The sequence below is a fragment of the Macrotis lagotis genome, chromosome 1, assembly GCF_037893015.1.
Source record: "Macrotis lagotis isolate mMagLag1 chromosome 1, bilby.v1.9.chrom.fasta, whole genome shotgun sequence".
Classification (NCBI taxonomy): domain Eukaryota; kingdom Metazoa; phylum Chordata; class Mammalia; order Peramelemorphia; family Peramelidae; genus Macrotis; species Macrotis lagotis.
Genome location: NC_133658.1, coordinates 432326066 through 432338719, shown reverse-complemented (window position 1 = coordinate 432338719; position 12654 = coordinate 432326066). Strand labels below are relative to the sequence as shown.

General features: G+C 37.1%; 1 pseudogene; it reads right to left on the bottom strand.

The window, feature by feature from the left end:
* Window positions 1–7914: 7914 nt before the first annotated feature.
* Window positions 7915–8617, bottom strand: LOC141518804 (isoamyl acetate-hydrolyzing esterase 1 homolog pseudogene; annotated as a pseudogene).
* Between the last annotated feature and the right edge of the window lie 4037 nt (window positions 8618–12654).

Sequence of the window (12654 nt, the reverse complement as noted above, 5' to 3'; positions counted from 1 at the left end):
GCTCCTGCCCACCCTCCACCCCACCCGGCGGCTGGAGAGCCGACCCCAGAGTTCCTTCTAACTTCTTCTTCCACTGGAAAGGCCCAGTTCTGCCCGCGGCCACCACTGCCCCCCACTCCCCCTTCCCCCACTCCCAGAAAGCGGGACGCTAACAAAGCGCGGGCTAGGCAGCTTCGGGCGCTGTCCCTCACCTCCTCCCACCCCCCCTCTCCGACCCTGAGCAGGGGCTTAGCGCCTGGGGGCTACGGGCTCTTCACCTAAAGTATGCCAGGGTTGGGCTGGGCCACTGTTGGGATACTCTCAAACGTGGTTGCTTCTTCCCTCTAGCTAGTATAGAAGGAATTGTTCCCTAGTGCAGCTTACTTAACATCAATCCAGGTTTTTGTGCCTTTTCTCATTTCTCACAGCACAACTCTATTAAACTACGTTCTCATACAATGATTTATTCAGTTATTTCCCAAGTGATGGGAACCCTCTTGGTTTCTTTTGGCCCTACCACAGAAAATCACTACAAATTCATATTTATGTTTATATAGGACGTGTTCCCTCTTTCTTTGATCTATTCGGGGGTCTAGAAATGATATAGTTCGATCAAAGGGCATGCAACTTTTTACCAAAGCAATTCTAACCAGACTCGCTTCTCCGACCTTATTCAGTCTCTTCCCCCAAGGACCAGAGATCCAATTTGGACAATCATACCGAAAGAATACACCCAAAGGGATTGGCCAGTATTTTGCTATGACAAGTGAACAAGGTAAACAAAATAATTTGGGGTGCATTCAGAAGTGTCTGCCATTTGCCCTCCAGAAGGTGAAATCCATATGCCCGACATCAGGAAATTAGAGAGGAGAGAGGAGTGGTCAGGAACAGAAGCTACCCCAAGAAAAATCAAGCTGTCAATAACTAAATGAAAATAATGTTTAAAATAATTAACAAAAGAAATGAAAATTATAAAAATTCTAGGATTCCGGGGCGGCTAGGTGGCGCAGTGGATAAAGCACCGGCCCTGGAGTCAGGAGTACCTGGGTTCAAATTCGGTCTCAGACACTTAATAATTACCTAGCTGTGTGGCCTTGGGCAAGCCACTTAACCCCATTTGCCTTGCAAAAACCTAAAAAAAAAAAATACTAGGATTCCTCAGCACATTCATCAGACTGGCAAAAATAATAACATGTCTGGCCTTGGGCAAGACTCAACCCCATTGCCTTGCAAAAAAACCCTAAAATAATAATAATAACAACAACAAAAATGACAATTGTTGAAGGGTCTATGGGAGGTCACACGGATATTGATGGTGGAGTTAAGAATTTGGCTAACCCTTCTGAGAGCAATTTGGAATTATATTCCCAAAGTTACAAATCAGCGCTTATCTTTTGACTCAGCAATACTACTAGGCCTTAACTCAAAGGAATCAAAAACAGAGAAAGAATTCTGTAAAAGAATATAACAATAATAAATATAATCTTCAATTTAGACTTGAATCTGTCACAAACCAATTTTATTAAATTTAACATGAATCAATATCGAAGCCATTTCTAGCCTGAAAAGGAATGTCCAAACTGGCATAGACCCTTATGCCCCCACCCCATATATGACACTCTACTCCAAGATAATTCAAGGTAGTAGGAATCTTGAACAAAGATCATAATATATTAAAAATAAAATTTTCATTTGGGGTTAATTTGGAGTTAACATTCTAACTACTCATGAGGACTACTTCCCTACGGATTTTTTTTTAATTCTCTCTCAAGGTAGAAATCAATCAATAATCATTTATTAAGTATCTACTATGTGTCCAGCTCTAGGGATACAAAGAGTCAAAAGATAGCTCTTACCCTCAGGGAGTTTACAATCAAAGAGGGAGACGATATGCAAACAAATATATGCAAAGCAAGATACAAACAAGATAAATAGAAATAAACAGAGTGAAGGAACAGGAATTAAGAGGAGTTGGGGGCTGCTAGGTGGTGCAGTGAATAGAGACCCGGCCTTGGAGTCAGGAGTACCTGGGTTCAAATCCGACCTCAGACACTTAATAATTACCTAGCCCCACTGCCTTGAAAAATCTGAAAAAAAAAAAAAGAGGAGTTGGGAAAGGCTACCTAAGGAAGGAGGGATTTTAGTTGGGACTTAAGGAAGATTGGGAGGCCAGTAAGAAGCATAGAAGGAGAAAGCATTACAGGAATGGCAACAAGAAGAGAAAACACCCAGAGCTGAGAAATAGAAGAGGCTAAATTATAAGAGCTTAGAATGTCTTTTGTATTTGATTTTAGAGGCAACAGGAAGTCACTGGAGTTTGAGTGATATAATCAGATCTAAGTGTTAAGAAATGACTTTAGTGAATGGAATAATATGAATTGGAATTGGGGGAGACTTGAAACAGGCAGACTGGGGGGGGGGGGTGGCTAGATGGCACAGTGGATAGAGCACTGGCCCTGGAGTCAGGAGTACCTGAGTTCAAATCCAACCTCAGACACTTAGAGATTACCTAGCTTTGTGGCCTTGGGCAAGCCACTTAATTCCATTTGCCTAGCAAAAACCTAAAATAAAAAATAAAAAAAAAAAAGAAACAGGCAGATACCATCAGGCTTTGCAATGCAAAAGAAAATGAGAGCCTAACTCACAGTGGTGATGGTATCAGAGGAGAAAAGGAAATGCATTCAAAAAAATGTTGCAAAGGTGAAATCTGCAGGGCTTGGGAAGAGCTTAGATTTGGGAGGTTAGAGATAATGAGAATAAATTGTTTTCATCTGCCCATTTCTACTGGGGGCAGGAGAGAGATTTGGAGGAGGAGAGTGAGGAAGTTTTGGGGATAGACATAATGAGAGATAATGAGGAATCCAGGATGACTCCTAGATTTCAGGATGGTGTTGTCCTCTATAATGAAAGGCAAGGTATAAGGTGCTAAGGACTTGGGGGGAGGGGAGAATAATAAGTTCTGGTTTAGACCAATTGAGTTTAAGATTTTATTGAACATCCAGTTTGAAATATCTTAAAGGCCATTGGAGATGTGAAATTGAAGATCAGCACAGGAAGTTGATGATATCAACAAATAAAATAGCATAGGGGGAGAAGAGAAGAGAGCCTGAAGACTACCTACAGTTAGGGAGCATGATCTGGAGAGGATCTAGCAAAGGAAACAGGAAAGGGATGCAGATTGGGAGAGGGAACCAGGAGAGAGTATGGCCAGAAAACCTAGAGAGAAGAGGATATCAAGGAGAGAATGATCAAGGGCTGCAGAGAGGTCAAAGAGAATGACCAAAAAAGGTCATTGGGTTTGGCAACTAAGAGATCCTCCATATCTTTGGAGAGAGAGAGAGAGGAAAGTGGAGGCTCCTATGGTACACAGGGCCTTTTTGAAGAGTTTATTTGCAAAGGGCAGAAGAAATATGAGAAAAGTTAGAGGTTGAAAGGATAAAGTGAAGGTTTTTTTCATTATAAGTGTTACAGAAGTATATTTGTAAGCAGTAGGAATTGAACCAGTAGATTGGGAAAGATTGAAAATATGTGAGAAAAATGGGGATGGCAGAGAGGGCAATTTGTTGGAGAAGATAGAATGGAATAGGATTGTTTGAACAAGTGGAGGAGTTAACTTTGGTAAGGAGTAAGGTTATTTCATCATGTGAGATAGGGATAAAGGAGGAGATAATAACAGAAAACACCTGAGTGGTAGATGAGGAAGAGGGGAGAAGAGGATCTCATAGCCAAAGGCCTCATTATTTTCTATAAAATATGAGGCAAGATTCTCATTTGAGAGAATGAGGGAAAGGAGAATCCTAGAAAAGTTCAGAATACCTAAAACTCAGGGCAATGAAAAGTCAGTAAAGCAAGCCAGTTTCATTGAGGGGAGATACAAAATGAAGAGTCAATCCGGAAAGAAGAAAACAGCAGGACCTTGGGGGTTCTGGTGGAAGTTTTGCATGGGCCACCTTCTGCCAAACCACTGGGTGAGTTTTTTTATACATCTGAGTCTAGGAGGACTTACATGTTGCTCATCTCTCATTTTCTAAGAGGATTAGTGACAGCATGAGCAAATTGGATTTAAGTCATCAATCTCACTCTCTCTTCCAGATCCATCAAATCTAGTGGCAGGACAAAAGTCAGGATGACGAGCAATAGTCTAGGATGTAGTAAATGATCTTAGTGTCTTCAGGATCTAACCAAACTCTAAGCACTACACAGGGCCTGCTTCAACTGCCTTCATGGCCACAGGAACAAATTGATTTCATCTGCCCATTCCACAGTTGGAAAAATCTTTACATGCTTGAGGCAGACATCCCCCAACCCTCAAATTGATTTAACCTGTCTGCTGAGATAATTTTACCAGATAATCTTGGAGCCATAGGTGAGAACTGGGTGACAGATGGACACCAAAGGCGGTTGAGCAGTGCAAAGGGCATGTTCGTTCTCATGTCAGAGGTGCTAGTCCTCCCTGAACACCCTGACCATGTAGATGAGAGGGATACAAAGATACATTTAACCCTCTCCTCAAAAAGTATAATCTAATAACAAGTGAAAAAAAGTTTCTTAGAGTTTGATTTTAATAAAAGACACTGTTAGGATTAATGGAAAGTGTTTATTGTTCAATTAGATCTGAAATCAATTGTCCAAGAAAGAGAAGTTAGTGGAACTGAGCTCAAAGAGGTTTTGGGGGGCATAATTAAACTATGGCATAGTCAGAAGGTAGGGTCTTCAGTAGGTGGGATTATTTATATTTGTCCATCAAAGGAGTTAGTTCCCAGATGTGTTTGGAGTCACATTCTTCAAGAGCAGAAGTTATCAATATTTCATTAAGTTCAGGAAATCACCTCTCCTAAGTGGGACCAAAGGGTATTATCAGTTATGCTAAAATACATTCACTAAGCATGGGGGTCTTCCAAGTAGGTCTTATTTGTTGGGATCTAGGAAGATGGGAAGACTTGACTTTATTTCTTAAGTTGACATTTTTACATTCAAATTTGTATTTTTTCTTAAAAACAAGGTTCAACTTTTTAACAATTGAGGAGGCTTCCTTGTTTCATGTTTTATAATTGCTAATTTGATCTGTTTAAAAGCAGGTTTTTATATGAAAGGTGACTCAACAACTTTGGTTCTCATGGACACAGAAAAATAAGTCAAATGTACATATATACATATATATATATACATATATATATATATATTTTTCAAGCAAACATAAACACTTCAAGAAATTAGGCCTTTATGTCATGAACATTTTCTTCCAAAAAAGGATTGTTAAGCACTGGACCCAACAACCTCCAAATCACTATACAAGAAATGAAATTTTTTTTTAACCTTATAGGGAAAGGTTTACTATGGCCATAGATAGAAGTTATTATCCCTAATCCTCACTATCTACTCAGTCAGACTTTGTCAGAGTTAAGATCAGAATTTATAATAAACAAGAAAGAATGCTAATGAGAAAATGATATGGCATCTAAGAAGATAGAACCTTAAATTAAACAAGTTATTGAACATTTTTCAATGAGAAATGGGTAACAGAAATGATAGTGACACCAACTATAATAATTTCATCCAGAAATTAAACCCACATAATGAAACTATTACAAGAGCTCAGAAAACACCTTATTCAACAAGCATTTATCTTACTTACCAAACATAGCTACCAAAGTTTAGAAAATGAACTCATCTGTAAAATCTTACAAAGAAGGATGATGAACAATTATAAACAGCAGCATCTCATAAAGCAGAGAAAAGCAATAATAGGTAAGATCAGTTAATGGAAGCTAAGATAACTAATTAGGGTATTCAAGGATGAATGGAGAAAGAAAACATGAAAGTAGAAAAGATTTGCAAAACTGTTACAGCAAACTATCCCACACAGAGACCCCTAAAATTACAGACCCTGGGGTGCTTATAGAGGAAGTGGAAATAGCACTAAATTTAGAGAATGAGCATGGGAAATGATAACAACCAGCTTTAACCTAGTGCTTTAATGTTAGAAAAGCACTTTATCAAACTATCTCATTTGATTAACATAACTCCAGGAGGCTATTATCACCAAAGGACAAATGAGGGAAATAAGGGAGACAGTTAAGTGACCAGGCATTGGAGGAACAAAGCTACCCCACCTAAGGACTGGTGATAAATCATTTTAGTGGTGAATTTCTGGCAAATTGTAAATCAGTTGATATTCAAATTGCCCACCAGTTGTTTGTTTGTTTTTTAATTTTCTCCAGAGCTTCTTCTGGGGTCTATGTAAATTCCTCCCTTATTAAACAATTTTTTAACTTTGACTTTCAAAAAGGAAGTTACAGCCTGTGGAGTGAGTCTTTTGTCTGCAATCTCTTTCATTAGGTGGGGAGGCAATGATCTTATCTAGACAAAAATTTAGTTTGGTTACTACCAAAGAGAGCTTTCTCTAAGGATAGAACTCTTCTATCATTTAAGCACAATTATAAAAATATAAAGCAAACTAAATTCTCATATTGGTAAAGTCCAAAAATGAATTTCTACCTATGACATTGATATCTGGGGTGAGGATACGGGGAGCCAATGGCACCAACAGTAACAGAATCAGGTTTTGTACATAAATGATCCCTTCAGTGAGGCAGATGTACTGACTGCCTCACCTGATGGTTTTTTGGGCAGTTAAACTCAAGATTAGCAATAATAAATATCTTCTACACATATGTGAAATGCATCATCTAGACTGTGGATAATGATCATATACAATAAAAGGCTCATACAGAGAAATCATAACAGGCATGCACTTATTGTACATATTCAACCCAATTTGAGCTGCTACCTCACCTGCTTTCCCCCATATTTGAGGCTGAATACACAAATGCAGATGTTTTGTCTATGAAAATGACTGGAATCATATAGAAATTACATATATAGCACAGATCAGTGGGCAAGTATTAATATTTATTTTATTTTTCATTTTTTTATTTTTTGTGATGTAAGAGGAAACTAACTATACTTCCCTAGAGTTTTAGTCCATCACCCCTCTATCATGATGCAAGTAATATTCTTCTTTTTTTTTTACTGAATATCAATAATGTATCAACAATAGGAACACAATGTTTCTAAATACCAGTAACAATACAAAGTATGAAAAATTCGCCAAAAGTAACTTAAAATGTGGTTATAGGTCAGTCAAGTTTTCACACATTTAAACAGTCTCTTTGAGCTAGTGGTATCTGTTACAACTGTTACTGGAAAATTGTGGTTTTTTTTATTTTGATAGATTGGAAAACTATTTACTGCTTTTAGAAGTGTTCCTGGCATCCTGAAAAATTGCCAATTGCTATGCAATGGATAAATTTGATTTACAGAGAACTATAAAGTTAAAAGCTTTTCTAAGTACTATGAATCAGTGCGCACCAGCCAATTCAGCTTGTATTTATAAAATTGATAGGAATTAACAAAACCTGTGACAAAATGTTTTTTCAAGAATATATTTGTTACACAGATTCTTGTTACACTAATACTTGAAACTTGTGCCTTATGGTATTATTATTAACAATCATGTTATATATTTTAGTTATACTTTTGGAATTTGAACACTGGGGTGCATGGATGTGTGTATGAAAGTTTGAAAGATCCATCCTATTTTCCTGAAAAATGTAATATAACAATTTTTTATAAGATTTTAAGATTTTATGACTTTTTTAAAAATAAAATTGCCTTTGCCTTTCCCTCATGTATAAAATTAACAAGACATTCAGCTATGAAACTACTTACCTTAAATTGTTAATAAATATTAAATAACATCAAAAACAGTGTTTAGCACTTTACATATGAAACCAGAAATTACAAATAATGTTATTTTGTCGAGACCAAAAAAGTACTAATATTTAACACTGGTACTTTGTAATTACATCACATTATACATCACATTAAATTTAATCACATCACATTAATTAATGGTCTCCATTAATTAATTAATTAATGGTCTCCATTTCCTAGAAGACTGTGTTCAGGTTTCGTTTCAGCTACATTCCGCCAGTAAGGAAGGATCAAAGGCAATGAGGCTACTTTCTTTTCTAACAAAGGCCAAAGATGAGAAGACAGAAATTCATTTCCTTTTGGTGATAAATGCAGCCCATCTGATAAATACGAGGAAAAGTCCTCATTATCCTTTTGCATTAATGTCCACAGGTCAAGGACATATGCCCCACAGTTCTGGCCCACTTGCAAACAGTCTTTGGCATATTCACCAACAACCACATTTGTTCAATTTAATTTGAAGCCTTGAGCAATACATTCCTTTTTCCAAGTTGATTCACAAAGAGGAGGTGGTGTTATAAGAATAATTCTACTTTCAGGAATATCTATCCACTTTAGATATTGTATCATGTTCTTTAAATTCTCAATATACTCATCGAGTGGAATATGTTGCTTGGGATTCTCATCTTTTAAAGCACTGTCATTGGCACCAAAGAAAATTGTAATTGCAACAAGGTTTTCAGGATTACTACTTTTCCTGATTAATCTTGGAAGGATGATCTTGGCCCATCTGGTATTGTAACCTGAAAATCCACGATTTAGAACATCGCATTTTCTGACTAGCTTGTCAGCCAGTGATGCTCCCCATCCACCCTGCTGAAAAGAAAACTGGGTGATGGAGTCCCCGAAAAGCAGCACCTGTGGCCAGTGGGCCTGCTCCGAGCCCAGCGTCTCAGAAGTGCTTCAATATTCTTCTTTTTGTGTCACCTGGAATCATAGTTAATCAGATTTCTTAAGTTTCTCAAAATTGCTTATTTTTTTTGTATTGATGTGATGTTATTCATTATTCTTTTAGTTCTTGTCACTTCATTCTTCATCAATTCATACAAGTTTTTCCCTTTCTCTTTGATACCACATTTTCCCTCAGTTCTTACCACCTAATAGTATTCAATTACATTCATATACATCTACAATTTTTTTAATCATTCAGCAACTGAGTTCTTAATTGATGGGTATGCCCTTACATTCCATTTGATTTGTTTGTTTTTGTCACCACCAAAAATAAAAGCTATCATAAATGTCTAGGTAAATATGAGTATTAGTTCCCTTTTCCTTTGAACTGTTAGGATTCAAGATCACCCTTTTCTCATTACCCCTCTCTTTTTTACGATTAAGAGACACCCTGTTTTTCCAAAACTTGGGCCTAGAAACAAACTGTGAGCTTGGCTTAACAATAATACTTTGCACTCATCCTCTGGATGAAATACTGCTGTAACTAAATCACTAAAAGGTCCAGACATTTGCTGTTGTTCTTCATCACTGTTGCTACACTATCCTGATTATTTATCTAATAACAAATATATCAGGGTTTAGCCCCACTGCCTCTGGTCTCCAGGAGACCAGATACATATGTCTAATTTCTCTCCCCCAATAAAACAAAGTTTTTTGCTTTTAACCTGGGTGAGCTCTTTGGTATTTTTGGAATTAACAGTGGTTGCAAAATTTCTGTGACTCTGGGTGACAGAAATATTTGGAGTATAAATCTTGCAGTGGTATAATTCAATCAAAGGAAACCCAGTGTTTAGTAATGTGTTCATAATTCCAAATTGTTTTCTAAAATGGTTGGACCCATTCACAGTGTGACAATGTAACTGTTTTTCCCTAGTTTCATTTTGGGATTGGGATTTTTTTTGGGAGGTGTGGGGGAGAATAATCTGATGGATGTGAGATATAATCCCAGAGTTACTTAAATTTTCATTGCTGCAATTATTATTGATTTGGAGCATTTTTTGTATGTTATAGATAGTCTAGATTTCTTTCCTTGATAATTACTTCTTCATATCAGATCATTTATCAATGACTAGGAACCATCTAGTCTTATAAATTTAAATCAGTTCCTTGAAAATTTTAGAAATGAGATCTCTTTTTTTTTAAAGGCTTTTGCAAGGCAAATGGGGTTAAGTGGCTTGCCCAAGACCACACAGCTAGGTAATTATTAAGTGTCTGAGACCGGATTTGAACCCAGGTACTCCTGACTCCAAGGCCTGTGCTTTATCCACTACACCACCTAGCCGCCCCTGTCTTTTTTTTTTAAGAGAAGTTTGCAATATAATTTTTTTCCTCTTAGTTGATTCCTTTCTAATCTAAGTTATACTGTATTGTTTGTACAAAAACTTTAATTTATGTAATCAAAATTCTCTATTTTATTTTCTGTCATTTTTCCATCAGTTGTTTGGTCATGAACTTTGTCTCTACCCCTGGATATAACTTATGATTTAACCTTTTATATATAGATCATGTTTTCATTTGGAGTATATCTTGGTATATAAGGTATAACGTTGGTTTAAACATAATTTCTTACATATTGCTGTTCAGTTTTCCCTGCAATTTTATTCCATGCTTCACCTATGAGCTAGAGTCTTTGCACTTATTGAATACTAAGTTACTCAGTTGCTTTGTTTCTGTATATTGTGCACCTAATCTTTTCTACTGATCTACTGTCTTATTTTTTGAGTACTATTGTTTTAATAATTACTGCTTTGAAAGATGTGGTACATTGTTCACACATCTTTAATAAATTTCCTTGAGATTCTTGACATTTTTTACCTCCATATGAATTTTATTTTTTTTCCTGGTTCTATAAAGTAATTCTTTGATTGGTATGGCCAAAAATAAGTGAATTAATTTAAGTAGTATTGTCATTTTTATTAAATTGCTCAGTCTACCCATAAGCAATTGATATTTAATATCCAACTATTTAGGTCTGTCTTTATTGCTTTTTTTTTCCAGTTATAAACACACAGGGTCAAGCAAAACATTCCTGAACTAACTATATCCAGAAAATTCTTAATTTGCATCCTGTGTTCATCTCTTCTTTGTTAGGAGGTGAGTAGCATGTTTTGTCATGAGTCCTCTGGAATTGCTGTTGTTGAGGTGTTCAGGCATGTCCAACTCTTTGTGACCCCATTGACCATAGAATACCAAATTATTTTATCTTTCACTATCTTCCAATGTCTATTCAAGTTTCTATGACACTATCATTTCATCTCAGTCCCTGCGATTTCCTTTTCCTTTTGCCTTCAATCTTTCCCAACTTCAGGGTCTTTTCCAATGAGTCCCGTCTTCCCCCATAAAACTGCTAACATGACCAATCACCACCACCACCCCCCCACACACTCTCTCTCTCTCTCTCTCTCTCTCTCTCGCTCCGAAACTTAGGGCAGCTAGTTAGTGCAGTGCATAGAGTGTCAGACCTGGAATCAGGAAAACTCCTTTATTCAAGTTCAAAATCTGATCTCTAACACATACTAGCTATTTAATGCTGGGCAAATCACTTCAACCTATTTGCCTCAGTTCCTCATCTGTATAATGAGCTGGAGAAGAAAATGGCAAACCACTTCAGCATCTTTGCTAAGAAAACCCCAATAGGATCAAGAAGAGTTGGACAAAACTGAAAAATGACCAAACAACATCAATCAATTCCCTATGACATTAGAATAGAGTCTTCCTCTATTTAAAGGGATTCTTCTAATTTGAAAAAAAAAAGTCCTAGAGGATTCCTGGGTCCCCTGTTACTTTTCTGCAATTCATGGAAAAGCACTGTGACAATTAATGAGCACTGACTGAGTAGATAGAACTAGTCATTGCCTAGTCATAGCTGAAGAATTATGAAGGAATTAGAGCACTTTGGGTAAATCAGAGAATTACAGTCTTAGTATTTCAAATATGGAGAAACTATAAGCAGAAGGTCTGTTTTCCATTGATCATGAACAAGTAAAATCCAATAGAGAGGACCTAGGGGCAATTTTGTAGGAGCCAAATTCCTAGAAAAAGTTATCTACTTTTGTTTCTTTTTTCTCTTCTCTTGTCTTTCAAATCTAGCTTCTGTTCTCTCTCTCTCTTTCTTTAAGGTTTTTGCAAGGCAAATGGGGTCAAGTGGCTTGCCCAAGGCCACAGCTAGGTAATTATTAAGTGTCTGAGACCGGATTTGAACCCAGGTATTCCTGACTCCAGGGCCTGTGCTTTATCCACTGCGCCACCTAGCCGCCCCACTTGTGTTCTCTTCACTCAGCTAAAACCACTTCTTCCAAGTTACCAATATCTCTTATTGTCAGTTCTGCTGGTCTTTTATCAATCCTTATCCTTCTTGACCCATCTGTAACCATTATCAATCTCCTGGTTATTCTAGGGTTTTGTGACATTGCTCTCTCTTGGCTCTCCTGTCTATCTTCTCAGTTTCCTTTGTTGGATCATCCATAGCATGACCCCTAACTATAAGAATACCTTAGCCTACTCTTGGGTTCTCCTATCCTCATTCCAAAATTCACTCTTTCTTTATGACCTTATTAGCTTCAGGTTTAATTATCTCTATGAAGATTACTCCCAGATTTGTAAATCCAGTCCCAATCCTTCTCCTAGACTCCAGTCTCACATCATCAACTGCATATCAAACATTTTAAATCTGATAACTTGAAGCCATATTACACTCAACATGTTTAAAATAGAACTCATCATCTTTTGCCAAAAGAAACACCCTTCTTAAGAACTTTCCTATTACTATTATTACTATTATGAAGATCACCATCCTCTCAGTACCCCAAGTTCATCTTGAGGACAAACACCTTCAATTTCCCATGCTTCTTCACCACACCTATCTTTTTTTTTTAGCTTTTTTTTGTTTGTTTTTTTTTGCGAGGCAAATGGGGTTAAGTGGCTTGCCCAAGGCCACACAGCTAGGTG